The sequence below is a fragment of the Schistocerca americana genome, chromosome 3, assembly GCF_021461395.2.
Source record: "Schistocerca americana isolate TAMUIC-IGC-003095 chromosome 3, iqSchAmer2.1, whole genome shotgun sequence".
Taxonomy (NCBI): domain Eukaryota; kingdom Metazoa; phylum Arthropoda; class Insecta; order Orthoptera; family Acrididae; genus Schistocerca; species Schistocerca americana.
In genome coordinates this window covers 948948830-948972073 of record NC_060121.1, presented here as the reverse complement: position 1 = coordinate 948972073, position 23244 = coordinate 948948830, and the positions used below count along the sequence as shown (strand labels likewise).

The 23244-nt window shown below is 41.0% G+C and overlaps 1 pseudogene; it reads left to right on the top strand.

Moving 5' to 3' along the window:
* Nucleotides 1-8845: 8845 nt before the first annotated feature.
* Nucleotides 8846-8964, top strand: LOC124608011 (annotated as a pseudogene).
* The last annotated feature ends 14280 nt before the right edge of the window (nucleotides 8965-23244 follow it).

Below are 23244 nucleotides of genomic sequence, written 5' to 3'. Positions count from 1 at the left end.
AAACGTAAGGCTGAAATCATGTGGGTAAAGCAAGAAATCCGCTCTATGTATTCCAAAAAACGCGCTCTGAATATTGAATTATACATATTGCATATAGAACTAGCAAATACCATAAAGTATCCACCATTTTTGATGAATTAATGTACAGGGTTAGAACACACACAGATACCATAATAGGCATAAAATGACACTCCAACAAAAGATACTCACCAAAATGATAAACCACACAAACACCTATCAACCTCACCACCAATGCAACAAACACACCTTTCACAAAAGAGTGATTAATCTAACAGACATAAAATTATCGGAACAAGAAATCAAACTACTTGAAAAGTATCCCAAACATAACACAAACACAATGGTGTCACACAGGACAGTAGAAAACACCATAACAGAAACTGAACACATCATAAAGCAACAAGAAAAACTAAACACACCTGAATTCAATGCAAATCTAACAAGAGCACTAGTTGCTGAGGAAATAAGAAACATAATCAAAGAGAACAAAACAGCCTTAAAAGAAAACACCAGGACTGCTGAAGAAAGGACATACAGAAAACTACAGAACAAATTAATGCAAGAAAATGCTGTCATCACAAAATCAGACAAGAGTAATTCAATAGTAGTCATAAACAAACAGGAATACATTGACACATTGACAAAACATTAGAATTCATCCAAAGCAACAACATCACAGAATTAAGAAGTGATCCAACAAACCGATACCAAAGTAAATTACAGAAAACCCTGAAAAACATAGAAATCATTTTCACAGAAACACTGATTGAATGTATGATACAGAAAAATCCCAAGGCTCCCACCCAGAATATCTATACATCCATTGACAAACTTTACCAAAGCACCAACATACTACTTAGCCAAACAAACACACACTCTGCTACAGACAGTATACAAATACACTGAAAATAGAAGTCTAAAGAGCTCATGTGACTTAATAGAAAAAATAAGAATTGAAAACATACCAAACACAGCAACACTGATTTCATTTGACATAATTTTCATGTACACACACACACACACACCCAAACAGAAGAAACCATCAGCATCATAGAAACAAACCTACAACTACAAGGAAACATACCTGCAACAAACATACAAGAAATATCAGCCATCCTCAGGCTCATCACAGAGAAAAACTTATTCACATTCAACAACAGATTTTACTCTCAACAAGATGGACTACCTATGGGGTCCCCAATCAGTGGCCTCCTAGCTGACATTTTCCTAAATCTGATAGAAAAACAAATCTTTGACAAAATAGTGATACCAAAACGGTACAAAATAATATATTGGTACAGATATCTATATGACATAATTTGCTTAATAGATGAACCACAGCCTCGCATATAAGAACTCCATGACAACATAAACTCCATCCACCCACAAATACAGTTCACCATTGAAACACAAACAGATGAAAAACTTAATTTCTTAGATCTCACTATACACAAAAGAAACAACAAACATGAATTCACAATCTACAGAAAACCCACAGTCACCAGCACCATTATTCATAACCAATCCATTCACCCCATAGCTCACAAAGAAGGCAGTTTCAGATATTTACTATACAGACTGAACAAAATATGCATGAACAAACAAGATTACACACAAGAACTGAACACAATAAAACAAATTGTACAGGAGAATGGGTATGATGGAAAGAGAGTAGACAAAATAAACCACAAAATACAAAAACAAACGACACATAACCATGAAACACACAAACAAACACAACAAAACACACAACAAATCAGCAGACAGTAAGCAACAACTGGCACATAGTGACTTACAACAACAAAGTCAAACACAGGGTGGGTAATATACTAAGGAAACAAGGACTCAACATAGCATACAGAACCAACAACACAATACAAAGCATACTTGGAAGAAATACCACCAACGCTGACAAATACAGCCAGTCTGGTATATACCAACTTACTTGCAACTGCTGTCAGTCTGTATATGTGGGGCAAACATGCAGGAATTTCATGCCAGGTACACAGAACACCTCAGAGCACTGAAAAGCAAATAGCTCACACTCAACATTTGCAGACCATCTGATAGCACATAATCACCACCCAACAAACATTGAAACTGACTTACACATTCTTAAAACTACTAGCAACTTATACCAAAAATCAACTGTATAAGAAAACTATCACATCCAAAAATCAATAGCCCAAGGAAAGTTAATACTCAGTGAATACACATCACTGTGCAATAAAACCCTCTTCGCCACAATAGAAGAACTATAGCAATAACACCTACACCAAAACTACTCATGTTGTTGTTGTTGTTGTGGTCTTCAGTCCTGAGACTGGTTTGATGCAGCTCTCCATGCTACTCTATCCTGTGCAAGCTTCTTCATCTCTCAGTATTTACTGCAACCTACATCCTTCTGAATCTGCTTAGTGTATTCATCTCTTGGTCTCCCTCTACGATTTTTACCCTCCACGCTGCCCTCCAATGCTAAATTTGTGATTCCTTGATGCCTCAAAACATGTCCTACCAACCGATCCCTTCTTCTAGTCAAGTTGTGCCACAAACTTCTCATCTCCCCAATCCTATTCAATACCTCCTCATTAGTTACATGATCTACTCACCTTATCTTCAGCATTCTTCTGTAGCACCACATTTCGAAAGCTTCTATTCTCTTCTTGTCCAAAATATTTATCGTCCATGTTTCACTTCCATACATGGCTACACTCCATACAAATACCTTCAGAAACGACTTCCTGACACTTAAATCTATACTCGATGTTAACAAATTTCTCTTCTTCAGAAACGATTTCCTTGTCATTGCCAGTCTACATTTTATATCCTCTCTACCTCGACCATCATCAGTTATTTTACTCCCTAAATAGCAAAACTCCTTTACTACTTTAAGTGTCTCATTTCCTAATCTAATTCCCTCGGCATCACCCGATTTAATTTGACTACATTCCATATCCTCGTTTTGCTTTTGTTGATGTTCATCTTATATCCTCCTTTCAAGACACTGTCCATTCCGTTCAACAGCTCTTCCAAGTCCTTTGCTGTCTCTGACAGAATTACAATGTCATCGGCGAACTTCAAAGTTTTTACTTCTTCTCCATGAATTTTAATACCTACTCCGAATTTTTCTTTTGTTTCGTTTACTGCTTGCTCAATATACAGATTGAATAACATCGGGGAGAGGTTACAACCCTGTCTCACTCCTTTCCCAACCACTGCTCCCCATTCATGCCCCTCGACTCTTATAACTGCCATCTGGTTTCTGTACAAATTGTAAATAGCCCTTCGCTCCCTGTATTTTACCCCTGCCACCTTCAGAATTTGAAAGAGAGTATTCCAGTCAACATTGTCAAAAGCTTTCTCTAAGTCTACAAATGCTAGAAACGTAGGTTTGCCTTTTCTTAATCTTTCTTCTAAGATAAGTCGTAAGGTCAGTATTGCCTCACGTGTTCCAACATTTCTACGGAATCCAAACTGATCTTCCCCGAGGTCCGCTTCTACCAGTTTTTCCATTCGTCTGTATAGAATTCGCGTTAGTATTTTGCAGCTGTGACTTGTTAAACTGATAGTTCGGTAATTTTCACATCTGTCAACACCTGCTTTCTTTGGGATTGGAATTATTACATTCTTCTTGAAGTCTGAGGGTATTTCGCCTCATGAGATCGACAGGAAGTGCAAAATAGCTAAGCAGGGATGGCTAGAGGACAAATGTAAGGATGCAGAGGCTTGTCTCACTAGGGATAAGATAGATACTGCCTACAGGAAAATTAAAGAGACCTTTGGAGAGAAGAGAACCACTTGTATGGATATCAAGAGCTCAGATGGCAACCCAGTTGTAAGCAAAGAAGGGAAGGCAGAAAGGTGGAAGGAATATATAGAGGGTTTATACAAGGGCAATGTACTTGAGGACAATATTATGGAAATGGAAGAGGATGTAGATGAAGACGAAATGGGAGATAAGATACTGCGTGAAGAGTTTGACAGAGAACTGAAAGGCCTGAGTCGAAACAAGGCCCCGGGAGTAGACAACATTCCATTAGAACTACTGATGGCCTTGGAAGAGCCAGTCATGACAAAACTACTCATGAGAAAGGAAAAAATCTTTCTTCCTCCCCCCCCTCTCTCTCTCTCTCTCTCTCTTCTCTGCCCCAGTCTTGAAAACACACATACACACACACACACACACACACACACACACACACACACACACACACAAACCAAACACCACAGATGCCAAATACACTTTAAACTCGCGCGTCTCATCCAGTCAAACGAGCTACGAAGTAAATGAATACTACACAGCCACAACAACACGTAATGGCGGTGAAAACTCTGCCTATGTTTTGAGAAATCGGAGAAGGTGCAGTGTCAAGAGACCATAGGTTACGAAATCTGTCAGTTCACTTCGCCAACAACAAATGAGGAAGCACCACAATATCAAAACCGTAAGTTACACACGAAAAACGTGATATATACTCATTTCCGTTTGTAAATGCATAAAAATGCAAAATTTTGAAAGTCAAACACAAGTAAATTTATTTACATGTCACATATCAATGATAATTTACAGATATAATGCATCGCGGGAGCGTCGTTTCAGCGATTCTCCATATCACTAATTACGATTGCAGTGGCACGAGATTGTCGAGACTCGACCGTGAATTATTGGATACGTGCTGTGTGGTCGGACGAATCACATCTCTTTCAACACCCGATCGGTGATTGTGTTCGAGTACGGCCTGCACTACACTGTGGAGAGAGGTACGTAGACGCTGTGTTATGCTGTGGGGGACATTCAGTAAAACCGAAGGCACCATAACAGCTGCGCACCACTTGTATCCCTTCAAGTTTGAAGACTTGCTCAAAATGGCTTCTTCCAGCAGGATAACTATCCCTGACCCAAGGCCAAAGTAGAGATGCACTTTGCCAAAACTACGTTTCCATAGCTTTGGTACAATACATAAATGACGTAGTAAGTGATAGAATTACCGTAGTATTGTTAGCATTGGTAGGGAAAGAAAATAAATGAATATGTAAAAGGTAAACTGGGAGCTGACGACTTCTCTTTGTTTTTTTCTGTTTGGTTGTTTGTTTCGGAAATAATTAGCAGCGCACACTATCCAGCGTTAGTCTTTTGTATATTTTATATCCCTACATAATATAAATTGCATTTTTTAAGTAATGAAAATTAGTAAATCGCGTAACTTCTACGCTTTTATGTAAGTAAAGCAATTACTTTTGATGCAAATACAGTTTACATGCAGAAACATAAGAAATATATAATAATTGTTCTTATTTTTGTACTCAGTGGAACGTTCTTCACCATGATCAAAGGCAAGACTTTGTTATTGATAATGCGAAAGTTGTTTATGAATACAGAAACAAGTTTTACATAAGTTCGTCGAAGCACATATATTTTTATTTAGAGGTTTTTCTTTATTTAACCTTACTTTTAAGGAAACTGCTCTCGCTGCAGCTACATGACGAATCTGTATTGTTTTATTTATTGTCACTACAACATCGTTCTGTTTCACGATACAAATCAACAATTTTCGAATGAAACCTGCATTAAACGTTGGCAGTTTCAATTTTGCCATAAATACCGTTTGTTTTTAAATAAGAGAGAGAACGATAACTATGTTGTACAAAAGTTTCCACAGGTTACGCGGCCCTTTATATATCCCGACTCTCTTTCTAAACAGTTCACCACTCCTGGTTTCTAGTGGACTTTGGTAAGTCACTAATCGCATGCGTAAAGCGATCGTTACAAGGTAACCGACTCCGACTCGATAGGTATGCAACACACTTAACTTACAGGTAACGCGGGTACTAGAGATCAGAAATGAGCTCCGTATACTCGCCTTAAACTCACCTACCAGTCCGGTGACATCATCTCCGTACCTGCCGTCTCCGTGTGCTCGTAAACTCGACTTGTGTTTGCTGCAGCCCACTCGTGACCTGAGTCTACTGTCGGGTGCAAGTGCACTCGAGTCACTCAGAAACGAGACTGAGTTCGCAACTGTAACCGATGACTCGCCGCGTTCCCGCTACATAAGCAATCGTTTTGAAAGAAATTTCTGACATTAAACTGTAAATTATTATTCATTTATTTCACAGAATCATGATTTCGGCTTTATAGCGATTCTGAAGCACAAGATGAAATGTCACAAAATGTCCGATCTGCCTAAATGACGGAAGGAAGTCATATATCAATACAACTACTCAGATGTTCGCAGTCAATATTGTTCTGTTTATAGGTACATTAACATAAATAAAAGATTTTCGAAGACTGCCGTAAATTTAATTTAGTATGTAACATATATTCAGAATATCTCTAACAATTACATTGCGGTATACATATTTTCGTGGTGTTACCGAGTCTGTAGTAATTCAATGGAATGTAGTCGAATTAAGTCGGGTGATGCTGAGGGAATTAGATTAGGAAATGAGACACTTAAAGTAGTAAAGGAGTTTTGCTATTTGGGGAGCAAAATAACTGATGATGGTCGAAGTAGAGATGATATAAAATGTAGACTGGCAATGGCAAGGAAAGCGTTTCTGAAGAAGAAAAATTTGTTAACATCGAGTGTAGATTTACGTGTCCGGAAGTCGTTTCTTAAAGTATGTATGGAGTGTAGCCATGTATGGAAGTGAAACATGGACGATAAATAGTTTGGATAAGAAGAGAATAGAAGCTTTCGAAATGTGGTGCTACAGAAGAATGCTGAAGATTAGATGGGTAGATCACATAACTAATGAGGAGGTATTGAATAGAATTAGGGAGAAGAGAAATTTGTGGCACACGTTGACTAGAAGAACGTTGCCAGGACATGTTCTGAGGCATCAAGGGATCACCAATTTAGTATTGGAGGGCAGCGTGGAGGGTAAAAATCGTAGAGGGAGACCAAGAGATGAATACACTAAGCAGATTCAGAAGGATGTAGGTTGCAGTAGTTACTGGGAGATGAAGAATCTTGCACAGGATAGAGTAGCATGGAGAGCTGCATCAAACCAGTCTCAGGACTGAAGACCACGACAACAACAACAAACAACCGAGTCTGTAACAACAGTACCAGAAAATATGACATGGGAATGAAGTGCAATTTGTAAATGGTGATAAATTACTAAAATGAATTACAGAAACAAATGATAAACTACACAAGTCGCTTTTAGCCCATAAACGCAAGTTGCCATGAGAAAAATGAATGCAGGAATAGAGTGCTTTTTTGCCACACGGATGAAACAGTGACGTAGCTTTGTGTCCAGTTTTCATTCGACGCAGCACACATTTGTTTTCATGGTGGAGGTGGTATAAACAAGAACACAACCATTTTGTTTGTAGTGGACGAGATCTGTATGATTCTCGTCTGAAGCGTGGACTACAGCGTGAAAATTACTCTGGATTCAGCACTCCTATAATGGAACACATCCGCCATTAGATACTTTGCATTGGCTAATTTTCGTCTTACACACTCCACAGTCACACAAAACACAAATTCGTTAAAGACCATCTGATCCCGTCAATCGAATACAGGGTGTCCATAAATGAATATCCGGGTTTTAACGCTTTATAATATTTATTATATTCAACTTACAGTTATAAATGATATGTCAAATGAAAGAGAAACTCAAACAGTTTTACCAAGAACCTTATAAATATTCAATGTGAGTACCATTTGTCACACGGAACACATCAAGTCTATAGCCGAGTTCTTCCCAAACGTTGATAAATGTTTCTGTTTCAGTGATTGTAGCAACAGCTGCTTCAATCCAGTTTCTTAATTCAGGGAGGTCTACTGGTAGCAGAGGCACGTAAACACGATCCTTGATGAAGCCCCAAAGGAAAAAAAATTGCATGGCGTTAGGTCGGGTGAACGTGGAGGCCATGCAAAGCAAGCCCTGTCATTGGGCCCCTTGTGGCCAATCCAGCGCTTGGGTACAGTGAAGTTCAACCAATCTAGCGGATTGCGGCGGAAAAATTGCGCGCTGCGCTTGCGCACTGGTGCCAAACACAACTGTTAGAGTTGCTCTTTCATTTGAAATATCATTTATAACTGTAAGTTTAATGTAATAAATATTATAATGCGTTAAAACCCCGATATTCATTTATAAACATCCTGTATTTCGCCTTCTCTGTGCTACTGCACAGCAGCAAGGTCGTGTATTCATATTACATGCTAACGATAAATCACGACTAACCTTTCACTCTTGCATGCTTCAGCGTCGCTGTTCTCAGAGTCGTCATACTCGCGTTAACTACAGCGGGAACGAAGGGAACTCGTTAACACGGAGGTAACACAGGCGCCTTGATTTGTGGATTATGCAACCCTCAATATTTAGTCTCATACTCGCTCCTTTTCTCATACATGGGTACGACCTTAACTGAGCAAAACTACTAGGGAATTACCATAGTCTACGCTTACTTATGAAGGTCTTCAGTAGCCTGTGGTGGTTTCACAGCTCTAGGCCAAAACCGTGCTAAGTGGATTGAGGAACTGAATAAACTCTCGTTGAAGCCCACCAGATATCGTGATAGAATGCATCTGGGTTACTTACCGGGCTCCAACTCCCTGCCCACAATCCACCGGCCCGTAATTTACGGGAAATGCATGACATGTGCATAGATATCTGCTGCTACATACCTCAGGAAGCCTACCAAGGACTTATCGAACCTGGCCACGTAGAATCACTGCTGTACTGCGTCCGCTGACGGAAAAAGAATCGAAACACTACGAGGGAGTTGTGCGAGGTAAACAAAAGTTGTAGACATGTTTCATCTAAAAATGATATCTATTCAAATTTTTCGACAGTCGCGTAAGAGTGGTGCAACGGCCTTGCCGCAGTGGAAACACCGGTTCCCGTCAGATCACCGAAGTTAAGCGCTGTCGGGTGTGGCCGGCACTTGGATGGGTGACCGTCCAAGGCCACCATGCGCTGTTGCCATTTTTCGGGGTGCACTCAGCCTCGTGATGCCAATTGAGGACCTACTCGATCGAATAGTCACAGCCCCGGTCAGAGAAAACCATCATAACGACCGGGAGAGCGGTGTGATGACCACACGCCCCTCCCATCCGCATCCTCGGCTGAGGATGACACGGCGGTTAGATGATCCCGATGGGCCACTTGTGGCCTGGAGACGGAGTGCGTAAGAGTGGTGCTAGTAGTGCCACTATGACGATCCCGACCAGTTCTGCTATAAATACACACTGTAACGGTCGCGAGTGTTAGTTACGTTTGAAATTGGACGTTGTGAGTTGATGTTAGTCGAGAACGCCTTTAAGGCCACAAAGATGCCATTATCAACACCTCACTGAGCTTGAACGAGGTAGTGGATATTCCTTCTACGATATTGCAGATAGGTTTGGTAGGAATGTAGCTACTGTACTTGACTGCTGGCAGTGATGGTCACCAGAATTACGGTCGCAAAAAGTCACTGCTTCGGACGGTGACCGATAGGGTATATCACCGCGTTTGGGATATGCCTCTGGGGCATCGTACTGGATCTGCAGCAGCAATTCGAGCAGCACTTGGCACCGTTACAAATCGGTTACTTCAAGGTCATCTCCGAGCACGACGCCCTGTAGCGTGCATTCCACTGACACCAAACCACCGCTATTTGTGACTTCAGTGCTGTCAAGCGAGAGTTCATTGGAGGGCAGGGTGGAGGTCTGTTGTGTTTTCTGATGAAAGTTAATTCTGCAGAAGGAGGCCAGTCAAGGGCCAGCCCCAACCTGTCTAGATGCTAGACACATTGAACCTTCACTTGCAATTAATGGTCCGGGATGTGATTTCGTATGACACCAGGAGCACTCTCGTGGCTGTTCCGCGCACCCTGACTGCAAATTTGTACCTCCATCGGTGATTCGGCGTGCTGTGCCGCCATTCATGAACAGCATCCCAGGGTCTGTTTCCCAACAGGAAAAACGCTCGCACACGTTATGCTGTTCTGGCCCTACATGCTCTACAGACTGTCGATATGTTGCCTTGACCTGTTCGATCATTAGACCTGTCTCCAATGGAGCACTTATGGGACATCATGGAGAACAACTCCAGCGTCATCCACAAACAGCAATAATCGTCCCTGTTTTGACATACCAAGTGCAACACGCTTGGAATCCCGTCCCAGAAACTGACACCTGGCACCTGTACATCATAATGCATGCATGTTTACATGCTTATATTCAACATTCTGGTGGTTACACCAGTTGTTAACGTATCAGCGTCCGCCCCCGGTAGCTGAGTGCTCAACGCGACATAATATCAATCCTAAGGGCCCGGGTAGACAAATAACAAAAGGAAAATGTGTAAGGAAAATTTACTACTTGGAAAAATTGAAACAACAGACGAAATTCATAAATTTTATACCTCACTGTTATCTCTGTACATAATTACAAGAAATAAAATTTTATGATATTGTTAAGAAAAAAGTTTCGATTCCCTGCTGGGTCGGAGATTTTCTCCGCTCAGGGGCTGAGTGTTGTGTTGTCCCCATCATCATCATTTCGTCCCCATCGACGCGGAAGTCGCCGAAGTGGCGTCAAATCGAAAGACCTGCACCCGGCGAACGGTCTATCCGACGGGAGGCCCTAGTCACACGACATTTATTTTATATAACGTATCAGCATTTCACATTAGCAATGGCTTATCTCGTGCTTACATTAACCTGCGATGTTGCAATGTTAATCACTGACATATGTTACCCAAAAATTTATTCCTGAAATTTCATTACTCGACGTTAATTATTTTTTTTGTGTTGCCATCTTTGCGTCAGTATATTAAGTGGTCATAACGTTTTTGCTCAACAGTGTATTTTTAAATAATGACAGCGACGCTAGAATTAGATAATGGCTTTAACTACAGGCTCTCTTCCTGCAAACCATCCGCGCACAGTGGATTGACGAGTACAGAGGTAGACATGCTGCATAAGCCTGGTTTCTGGTCCTGGTGGCTTATTGCGAAATTGAAGCACTTAGTACTAGTTAGTTTCACGCCTCACACAAAGTTTTTTCGAGGGTTCGGGAGCTGCCCTCTCGGGTGATGTTCTCGGAACGCCACCGACTGAGGACGATAGCAGCGGGAGTCTCGGGCGCGGCTGTCCGTCGCAGAAGAAAGTGGCGGGGTGCTTGCAGCAAGAGCACAATGTGGACGCGAGGGAACCGCCCGGTCTCACAATCGCTTCTATTGAGGGCGCCGTGAAGGGCCGGGTGCTCGAGAAGGGTCGCGCTGCAAAGGAGGACCCTTTGGCCGCGCGGGGCGCGCCGGGGATTAGAAAAGGCGGCTGCGGGGGCGGCAGATGGCGGCGGATAAACAGCGCCGTGACGACGCATAGCGATGAGGCGGGCTTTGTGCGTGCCGCATTCCACCGCAGGCCGCGGCCCGCCGCCACCATTCAGTGACGCGGCGAGAGGGGCCTCCCAGGTTTATGGGCGCCCCTCACACACATACACACACACACACACACACACACACACACACACACACACACACAAGCGTGCACACACGCCGACCGTTTGGAGCCTCCGTCTACGTAAAATTACGCTATGCTTAGTTCATATTTACGATACTGCAGTGCCTGTATTGTTGTTAAGATCTACGCAGTGTTCCTCCGGACCTCAATGCAAGTCCGAAGGAACAGGCACAGCGGTGACTACAGCCGTTATGAAATACATGAAATGTATTCGCAGTTGCGAATACGAACAACGATCAGCTCTATAAGAGAATAATGACATTAGGACTCGATCCCGAATTTCCAGCTTACGACAGCGGTCGCCTTAGTGGCTTTGGCTGTCTGTTTACGACTCACGGCCAGACCAAAACTTCGTTATGTCATTGTTCCCGCGTTGAACTGAGTGGAATTGTCTCCGTGTCTGGAGACGCTCTGGACAGTGAGGCGATACCAGTCTAACTCACACAGCCCGACGGCCAGGGGTTATGGTGAGGGGTGCCATTTCGTTTCGTAGCAGGACTCTTTGGTTGTCATCTAATGCACCATTACAGCACAGCGGTACGTTGACGATATTCTACGCCCCGCCTTTTTGCCCTTCGTGGCAAGCCATTCTGGGCTTTCGTTTCAGCAAGATAATGCCCGCCCCAACACGGCAAGAGATTCTACTGTTTGTCTTCGTGCTTACCAAATCCTAACTCGGCCAGCAATGTCACCGGATCTCGTCCCAGCTGAGAACGTTTCGAGGATTGTGGGCACGGCGCTTCAACCATCTCGGGATTTTGACTATCTAACGCTCCTGGTGGACATAATCTGGCACGATATCCTTCAGGAAGACATTCAACAACTCTGTCAATCAATGTCAAGCCGAAAAACTGCTTGCATAAGGGCCAGAGGTAGGCCAATGCGCTATTGACTAGCTCAACTTGCGAGGCTTTTTCTCTCTAATAAATCAACCAATTTTTCTATAGTATTAATCATTTGTTCGACTGTATATGTGCGACACACCTATCGATTTCCGTCCCATTCGTACAATTCCTTCATGGTGCGTCGTTTTTTTTTTGTGTCTTAGAGTGTGCTTGCTAACGCTTACATTCATATTCGATGTTAACAAATTTTCTTTTTCTTGTTATTACCAGTCTGATTTCACACTCTCTCTGTTTCGGTAACGTCAGTCGTTTTTCTACCAAATAGTTAAACTCGTGGAATACTTTCAGTGTCTCATTTCCTAATCTAATTCCATCAGCATCACCTGATTTAATTTGAGCACATTCCATTATCTTCGTTTTACTTTTGTTGATCTTCGTTTGTAACCTCTTTTTAAGACATCTGTTCCACTTATCTGCTTATCCAAGTCGTTTGCCGCCTCTAAAGGAAATACAATGTCATCGGGAAATCTAGCAATTATTATTTCTGCTCACTAAACTTTAATGCCTTTCACAAAATTATCCTTCGCTCCATTATTGCTTGCCCCGTGTACATCTACATACACATCTATATCTAGGTGATTACTGTGCTATTCACAATAAAGTACCTGGCAGAGGGTTCAATGAACCATCTACAAGCTGACTCTCTACCGTTCCACTCTCGAACGGCGAGCGGGAAAAACGAGCACTTAAATTTTTCTGTGCGATCACTGATTTCTCTTGTTTTATCATGATGATAATTTCTCCCTATGTAGGTGGATGCCAACAGAATTTTTTCGCAATCGGAGGAGAAAACTGGCGATTGAAATTTCATGAGAAGATCCCGTCGCAACGAAAATCGCCTTTGTTTTACTGATTGCCACTATAATTCAGGTATCATGTCTGTGGCACTATCTCCCCTACTTCGCGATAATATAAAACGAGCTGCCGTTCTTTGTACTTTTTCGATGTCATCCGTCAGTCCCATCTGATGAGGATCGCACACCGCACAGCAATACTCCAGAATAGGGCGGACAAACGTGGTGTAAGGAGTCTCTTTAGTAGACCTGTTGTACCTTCTAAGTGTTCTGCCAATGAATTGCAGTCTTTGGTTGGCTCTACCCTCAACATTATCTATGTTGTCGTTCCAATTTAGTGTATTTGTAATCGTAATCCTTAAGTATTTAGTTGAATTTACAGCCTTAAGATTTATGTGACTTATCGCGTAATCGAAATTTAGAGGATTTCTTTTAGTACTCATGTGAATAACTTCTCACTTTTCTTTATTCAGGGCCAATTGCCACTTTTTGCACCATACAGATATCTTATTTTGCAATTCGGTTTGGTCATCTGATGACTTTACAAGGCGGTAAATGACAGCATCATCTGCAAACAATCTGAGACGGCTACTCAGATTGTCTCCTATGTCATTAATATAGATCAGGAACAATAGAGGGCCTATAACACTTCCTTGAGGAACGCCGGATATTATTTCTGTTTTACTCGATGACTTTCCGTCTATTACTACGAACTGTGACCTTTCTGACAGATTAAACAATAGCGAGGGAAGGCTAGTGCATTACTTGCATGTACTTCGACTCTTATAACAGCTGTCTGGCTTCTGTACAAGTTGCACATAATTTTTTTTGCTCTGTCAGGTTTATTCCTGCTGCCTTCAAAATTTCAAAGTGTGTATTCCAATTAAAATCGTTCCGTTTAGGAAAAGGTTTTGCTCTGTCAGGTTTATTCCTGCTGCCTTCAAAATTTCAAAGTGTGTATTCCAATTAATATCGTTCCGTTTAGGAAAAGGACAAATATTTGGCTTCATCGAGAGAGAAATATCGCTGATGTCTTGTCTCTTGCAGCGTAGTCGAATGCTTAGCGTCGCTGTCTTAGACGTGTAAGGACCTAGGTTCTATTACCGCTATCTCCTCGAATTTTTCTTAGGTAGGGAATTCGGGAATGAAGTCCATCCAGTCCAGCGGGTGTAGCGGGAAATCCAGGTTAGAGTTCCGTCCGGCACTAATTTTCATTATCGTTATTCTCTTATACAGCTGATGGTTGTTTGTATTTGTAACTATGAATACATTTCATGTATTTCGTAGCGGCTGTGGTCACCTCAGTGCCTGTTTCTTCGGTCATGCTTGCATATCTGAAGGGACATTGTATTTTTCTTCTTAACAACACACGTACTGCAATATTGTATTAATGCGTGAGTGGTATTTACGTTTACGGTATGACTTTCCTGGATGAAAATAAAGCTTCTCTCAAAGAATCAGCACATATTCAGGAACAACCAGTCGTGTGAAACACAGCTGCCTTTATTCACATACGATGTCTTCATACAGGCAGATTTCGTCATGTGTTTCCTTGTGCATTAGTTTCAGTCTCAGCAGTTTCATGACTCAAAAGTATTGTCTCAGAAAAGATAAGAATTTGAAGTTCCTACTTGCAGAACATTTGACGTCAGACCAATCGTTCGTAAAATTATGTTGTGGCCACATAGCGCAGGCAACCTATTTCACGTGAGGGCACTGCAGGTAGCATAACCAACCGTGCGCAGGCGTACTCGTTTTACACTCCACCGCAGTTCGGTATAATAAGTGTATCTACTAATAAAGTGCAGTTTAAAAGGAGCATAAAGAATTTGCTGCTGGCTAACTCCTTCTACTCCATAAAAGAATTTTTTTTAATGAACCTGCTGCTTGAAATTTTTGCATTCTTCCGAGGCGTTAATTCATAATCCGTTAAGAGGCGTAGTGAAATATTTTAGGTCACATTCGTGGCTATACTGTTTCCACTGAAATTAGATTAGATGCTTGTTTATTCCCTAACCAATAAAATGGCTGCTATATAAAACTTAACTGCGGTACACTTCAATGTAGCAAAGCCTCGCGAACTTTTTTCGGTTTCACAATGCTTGGCTACAACAGCCTAGAAATTATCTTTAATATTTATTCATTTAAATCTTTAAAAAGCTTACCACAGTTGAGCTACAGATGCAAAAACGTGTAAACGTGCTGTCTCTCCACAACTACGAGGACCGCCTCACTTAAGATTAGTGGGAGTTTCATTAACAGATAACTTATTTTGGAAATATTTGTTACGTATATTTTTTTCGGCGTGTTCCACATCACTGATAATTTCTCCAGTATTCGTTAGGGAATAAACAACTATGTAACCTAATTTCAGTGGAAACAGTACAGCCACGAATGTGACCTAACATTTTTCACTACGCCTCTTAACGGACTGTGAATTAACACCTCGGAAGAATGTAAAAATTAAAAGCTCTCTTACCTGCTATCGAAACACAGGAAACGGGAGGGAAATCTCATATTTACTGAAAAGAACCTTCAGAGTGTCATATCTTGCCAAATATTTTAGTAGAGAACTAGTCAGAAAAGTGGAATGAGAAGTCTTATTCGGTGGAGGTGGACCTGATGCTATATTGAGAAGGAATATGTGGTATTAAAAAGTAATCATAGCACTAACTTTATCAGTTAAAGAGAATTTTTAGAAAACTAATCATACGATGTGACGTATTAATCACAGAGGAGGGTTGCAGATTCGTCACAGATGGATGATGTAGGCTGATAAGACCAGCATGGAACCTTGAAGATAGTATCAATAAGATGCTTAGAGCACAGAAATGAAACAGTGGGTGGGAGAAAATCAAGTGAGATAATGTCTTAAAACAAAGTCAGGACAGAAGCTTACAGTAATGTTTTTCGTTTGGTAGGCTCTGTCTCTCTGTGTGTGCAAACAACAAGGAAGGGTCAAGTACTTGACGAGGCTGGTCAACTATCTTTCCGTTCCATTCACAAAGGAAGCCAAAGAGGGTTGCTTAGATATTGCTCCATGTATACAGCATGTGAGTATGAATTTTGCAGCCTTCCCAGGGTTCTGAATGTAATTCGACACTGTATGTCACTTGGAATGATGACTGGGATACGAGTAAATAATCTTCCTAATATTCTTACAAATAAATAAATAAATAAATAAATAAATAAATAAATAAATAAAGAAAACAAAAAAAGATTCCTAACGTACAGAATCCATATTTTAATGAAGGAGTATGAGATCTCATCTCAGATAAAGGTAGAGTCCCATGTCTTACAGAAAACAGCGAACGACGACACAGAAACTGCAAGATGAAGGAAAAAGTCTGATAATAAGGGGTTTGTGTCGTTGGAAGGAACGAAGTTTTCCAGATACCCATAGGCCAGAAATGCAATGCGTGTGTTCGCGCATTTAATCTAACTTGCCCCATTTATGTCAATAACTTAGATATTGGTTTAAATTTACTCCAGATAACTACTTAACCTAACAGCGAAGATTAGGAAGACTTTAAAATTCTTCCGAAAGCTGTTTACGTTAGACGTGAATTGTCTGTGATTTTTACTAGGTAAAGTTTGAATGTTGTATTAGGTGCTCTAGGAATATTGTAATCCCATTAACGACGCAACAAAGCTTTCTCGGACAAAATCGTTCTGGTGTGAACACTGTCGCTTAGTGGACAATTTTCAGCGCTCGTCGCTTACTTTTCGTCTTACGACTGCCGCTTTATGTCTTTGCATTTCCGACCCATAACTATCTACCAAATTTTTCTCCCCACCACGTTCCTTATCCTGCTTTGCCATTATTATACAGGGTTTTTCAGGAGGAATGGTCAACATTCAAGGATATGACAAGAAAGCTCACTTGAAGCAAAAGACCTCATATGGACGTATGCCCTATTCCGGTTTCCGAGGTGAAACACATTTAATGTACATTCGTTTCTGGGCCAGTGCCGCGCACGTGTCTTAGCCATCCGATTTCTTTGACGTTTTATTCTGGTCCATCCTACCTCGTTGCTTTCAACCTCTGTGCGCAGGATGTCTTTCTGTCATTAAACTAGCCCACTGAATGCCCAATTGTCCGTGGTGCGTTGTGACTGAAATAGTGACAGTGATTGAAAGAGTATCAGAGAGAAACATCGAGTAACTGTTTGTACCCGCGCTGGCTAAAATGCCGCACATCTACAGCAATCAAGAACATGCAGATCTCTTGTATGTGTACTACTTCTGCTACGATATTGCTCCAACTGTACCCGAAGAACACCGTCGACTCTTTCCTACACTTCTATTTCTTACTCGTAGACTGCATACCACAGTTTTCAGCAAATGGTGTGAGACAGGTGTTCTTCCAAGTTCCCATTTTTCTTCACAACCTAGCAGGAATAGCAATAAATTGTTGAAATGGTGCAGAGTAGTCCTGATACCAGTGGCAACTTTCTGCACATATCAGTGTTGCACAGATATGTATAAGGCAACCATTACATGCGGAAAACTTGTACCCGTTTCACAGACAGCTTGTCCACAATAATCACATTGACGACTTGAATGCTGTCATTGGTTAAATGACAGCTGCCATTTGCTTCCATCAATGCTCTTCACTGATGAGCCTCAGTCACTCGGAATGGAATCAATAAAAGAAGTAAAATCATCTATGGTCTTAGGAAAATCCACAACCTACAGTGGAAATCAATTTCCACGTTCTTTTTTGATCAATGTTTGATGTGGCATGATAGGTAACTTTTCATAGGTCCAGTCATTTTAGATACGCGATTGACGGGACAGAGTTACTTGCACTTTTTTGGAAAATTCATTTGTTGAACATCTTGAGCACGTTCCTGTGGCTACGCGGACTGCAATGCACTTCCAGCATGAAGGACAGTTTCCACAATTTACCAGAGGTGTGAGGAAACATGTCAACCGAATTTACCGCAGTCGCTGGATCGGTTCTGGTAGTATAGTTAACTGGCCACCAAGGTCGCCAGATCGTACGCCGTTAGACTTTTATTCACAGGATTGTATGAAGTCTGAAGTGTACAAACGAAAGGTGAATATGTGAGATGAACTACTTGATCGCTTCATGGATACTGATTGTCTCATTAGGAAATTTGCAAAGACACTCAGAAAAGCAACACAACACGTTCTCCCAGCAGAGCACAAATGTTTTGAAGTTGACGGTGGGATATTCGAAGATTTACTGTTAACTGTACAACAACAGCAGTGTGACGATAATGTCTAGAGATGAATGTGTTAAAAATACGTATTTTTCAATTTAAGCTTTGTGAAACACATATTGTAATGTTTACTAACTGTTATGGAGGTGTGCATTGTACTAACCCTCACTAGGGGAATGAAGGAAAGCAAAGGACATTAACTTCAATCCCTCACTGATCTTACTTAAAGTTCTTTGCATGTAATAATTCAATCATATTCAAAGAAGTAAAACTTCTTGGAAAAAGTTTTGTCACATCGTAACTAGCGTAATACCATTTTCTTTTTGAGAGTGGTGTATAGAACATCGAAAAATTCCTTTCTATGCTTTCAGTAATGTAGCGGTTTGTAAAGATTGCTGGAGAGTGTAGTTGACTACTCGTCAAAGACGCTACAAATTCTCAGCGGAAGCTGAAACCTCATTTAAATTTATTACACTCTGGATTTAGATCTACCGGAATCCGTCGATGTGCCATGACAGCGTATTTAATGAAAATGGATGATACATCCGTAAGCAAATTAATTGCTTTTGAAAAAAACAATAGTCTTCTTCCAAATGAGCTTGAGCGTGCGTGCAGGTTCGTGCTATCTATACAGTTCGCATTAATCTGGACAATCTATAAATCACTGTAGTACTTCGTACTAACGGTTCAGATTTCGATGAAAACAACTACGAACATTTACCGTTTATATACATAAAAATTAGCTTATATCCTTGAGATTATACTTTTGCTACAGAAATTCGAGCAAATTCTAGTAATGATCATTTTGTATTAACAACTGAAACTTTATTGAGATCAAAATTTCTGCAATGATGGGTTACAACAATAGCTTTAATTTACAAAGACTCTCTTGCTAACAAATAGATTTAATTCTGCAACGTCTAGCATGAGAAGGTGAACACAGCATTGTAATGTAATAAAATAAGAATAGTTGTGACTCTTTTTCTTTACTGTCAGTGTAATGTAATAGAATGAATATGAGCCGTGACTTATATAAAAAAAAGAAACACACATTAATGCAATGGCTCAGCATAAAAGAGAAATAATTAATGTAGGAATATTATTAACAGTGTAATATGTTGTTTAATTTAGCCCGACGCATATAAGCACTCAGTAAACTAGCTTAGTTCTCAGGGGTTGCGAAATTGTAAATATTCATTTGTTTAAATATTAAAACACCGCAGATAGTCCTCAATATATGCCTAGTCCACGTCAAGTTAAAAGTCGTGTGCTTATAGCACCAGAGAATATTTCACCAGTGCGTTCACTGAACAACAATAAAATCCGTAACTCAAAATCGTGGTTTCGTCTTGATTCCCAATATAAGATAACAAGCGTAGCTTTTGCAAATGAAATCTTGCATCTAGAATCCTGTGATCAGGCCTTCCTGCCTGGGATGTTATCTCGCAACTTTGAGAAAATCTGAAAGTGAATCTTAGTAAATTATTTGCATCGACCGCCAGGCTCGTAGAATCTGAAAGAAAAGTTTAGTTTTCTAACCAGCAGCACGTATCGACGATGAGCTAAAAGAAAGTTCTTAATTAATTTTTAAGATGGCGCCTAACAATGAAGAATTTCTCTTAAGGCCCATGCCTACTCTAGACAAGGAAGGCTTAGGATTACAAATGATTTCAACATGGACACAATTTTTAAGTCACAAACAACTCCATTTTCAGTTTTGTTAATAACTTACATTGGATGATACAGCAAGATGAACCTTCGTTGAACGCTCCTTACGGTTCGCGTTTAGATCATAAGCCAAGAAGAACAATAGTAATGACAAAAGAGGTAAGAATTCAAACACAGAATCTCAATTCCATGGAATAGGCATACATTGTAGCATAATATATTGTTCCTTGTTACTCATACAATACTTATCGTAAAAACATGTAATCTATACATTTCTCATTCATGCCCACCCAGGAGAAACAGTACAGCATTCCAGCATGCTATTAACGTTTGTAACTCACAGAACAATAGAACACTGTGAAGCAAACCAAGCGCTGTATCATGTGTGAGATACAGAGGCGAGCGAGTGCGCCGGTACTTACCCCATTTCACTGCTAGTAGCGCCACGTCACCTTAACGCGTCTGCATGTAGCGCACAAGTATTGCACCACAATTTAGTATGAAATTAAAAATCAAAATTTATGTTTAAAACTTTGTTAAATTATAGTTTAGTGTGATAATGTTCCAAATACCAAGTCTTGATGTTCTAAACTTAATAGTTTACGGAAAAGTGCCGTTTTAAGAGAAAAATCAGTGGCTCTAAATAATGACGCTAGGAAGACAGAATTTGGTCAGAAGGTGCAGTTAGAAGTTATAAATAAATGGTTTACAAAACCATAAAACAAAAATTAACGCCAGAATCCACATTTTACGGAAAAATCAGAGGCGCTAAATAATGGACTTTGAAACTTTAAAATTTGTTTTATGCTTCAGTACACTCCAAAAATAATAACAGAGAGTCCACGTTAAACTACCTCTTATAGTTTTTGAGTAATTAAATAAAAACTAATTTTGTAACTAAAATGTACCTAAGTGTTGTAGATTAAGTACCTGAAATTTTAATATAGAGGATTTTGGTTAAACCAGATGATCAAATATATCAAATAATAGAGCTACACCAAGTTTAAGTTCAAATGGTTCAAGTGGCTCTGAGCACTATGGGACTCAACTGCTGAGGTCATTAGTCCCCTAGAACTTAGAACTAGTTAAACCTAACTAACCTAAGGACATCACGAACATCCATGCCCGAGGCAGGATTCGAACCTGCGACCGTAGCGGTCTTGCGGTTCCAGACTGCAGCGCCTTTAACCGCACGGCCACTTCGGCCGGCGCCAAGTTTAAGTCTTGTAACATAAATAGCAACTGATATAAGTCTTAGCAAAGGTATGGTTCAGAGGTAACAATCTACCGTTAGTTCCACCAAATAAATTCTATTAAGCAAAGTTTTCATTCTAGCGAGCTGAAACTTTCTACGTGCTTTCACACTGCTTATCTGCATACCAGCAAAAATTAAGAACTTTCTGAAGTAATTGGTAACTATATTATTAAAGATTATGTGCCCGAGAATTCGGTCGTTTGTAGACTGCCGCCGTATGCAAATAGACAGAGACAACAAATGTTTTCTCAGCAGTCCGCACCGGCACCTTATAAATACAGCCCCTGAAGCAGTAGGAAGGTTCACTTCGCTCTTAGACACTGTGAGGTCCACGCCAGTTACACGTCTGGTCGCGCTCTGCCTCGGATGACGTCAGACCCGAGCTGTGACAAGCGCGTATTTGGCAGTAAAAACGGATAGTGAACTCGCGAGGAATGTACACCGTCCTGGATCGTTTAGAATTCGATAAAATAACTGTTAGTGTGCCGTCCGTGTGAAATTCAATTCCGCGTGGCAAGTGGTGAATTTATTTCCACTTTTATGGCGAGCATTAATTTTATAACATTTATTGCGAACTTTCAATTGAGTGATGTTAGTCAGGGCGAAAAACAATCTGGTAGGAAGTTATCGTCGAGGTCGCCTTTGAACTGCTAAAGGTGCTGTAAGATGAGAAAGACTTGTTTACAATTGAACATAACGCAATTTTAAGTGTTGTTTGTGATAAACTTTAATTAAATTAAATCTTGATTGGAACTTTAAACTTTTACTGAAGTCATAGTCCTGATCCCGCAAAGAAATGGGAAATAGACACTTTTCTTTCAGTGGGCTGGACTGGAATGTGGCCGTGCAGACTGGAAACTGAGGTCAGTATGTTTCCCTTCGCTTTCTGGCTGACCACCAAATTAGTTGCCAGGCTCACGTGATTAAAGACGGCATCAAAACTTTAAATCAGTGATATAACTACTCGCCGCCCCACAACTGCTGCGAGTCTAAGTGCGTTAACTTACTAGCGGACGTTTCTTGACTGTTAATGATAAGGAAACATTACGTAAATTGAAAGTGGAGGGGGGAGAACGGAAAGGTAAAGGGAAGGGTCTGATAATACCAACTGCAACGGGACATTACCCGGAATCAGCGGCGACGAGTGGAAATGCTGGGTCGGGACCCGCACCCAGGATCTCTTGCTTGCCAGGCAGCTGCGTTAACCGCTGCGCCACTTCGCCTCGATGGACAATGAATCCACAGTCTTCAGTGCGGATGCAGATTTACGCTCGACCTCCAGTGGAAATCTAAAATTAGCGAGCATGGAGGACATGGACGGCTACTGCGGATAGAGGGCCGTGCTGGGTGGGGTGTGAGTAGGTCGGGGAGCGTGCCGGGATCGTCCGAGACAGTCCGCGCATTTGCAATAAACACTGCGTCCTAGGGGCGCAGGGGTAAACGTAACTGCCTGCTAAGCAGGAGATTCTGTGAGCGAGGGGACCCGCACAGATTTTCACTCGTCGCCGCTGATTCCGCATGAAGTCCCGAAGCAGCTGACAACAATAGTTCCTTCCCTTTCCTTTCTCCTCCCTCCATCTTCACAGTGTATCGATGTTGCTGTAGTTACGTGCTTCCTTTTTGATATTAATGCTTTCCTTCTGATGGCGAGATTACAACCACGTGTCAGTCCAACACATAAACCGTATGCACAGTCCTAGCTTGTATGTTGTCATTCATATTATTTGTACGTTACGGCAAGAAAAAGGAATAAAAGTGAGATAGTGTTAATACTTTCATCCTTCTTTACCTCCTCTGCATTACTGCAGATGACATGTCACTGAGCACATTTGTACTGTGCATGCAGTACACTTGAGGTGCCTAGTTGTTTCCACTGCCCTGTGTGGAATATATAAGTTCTTGTACACTTCACTAACCTGCTGTCTTCATGATGATGATGTCCCCA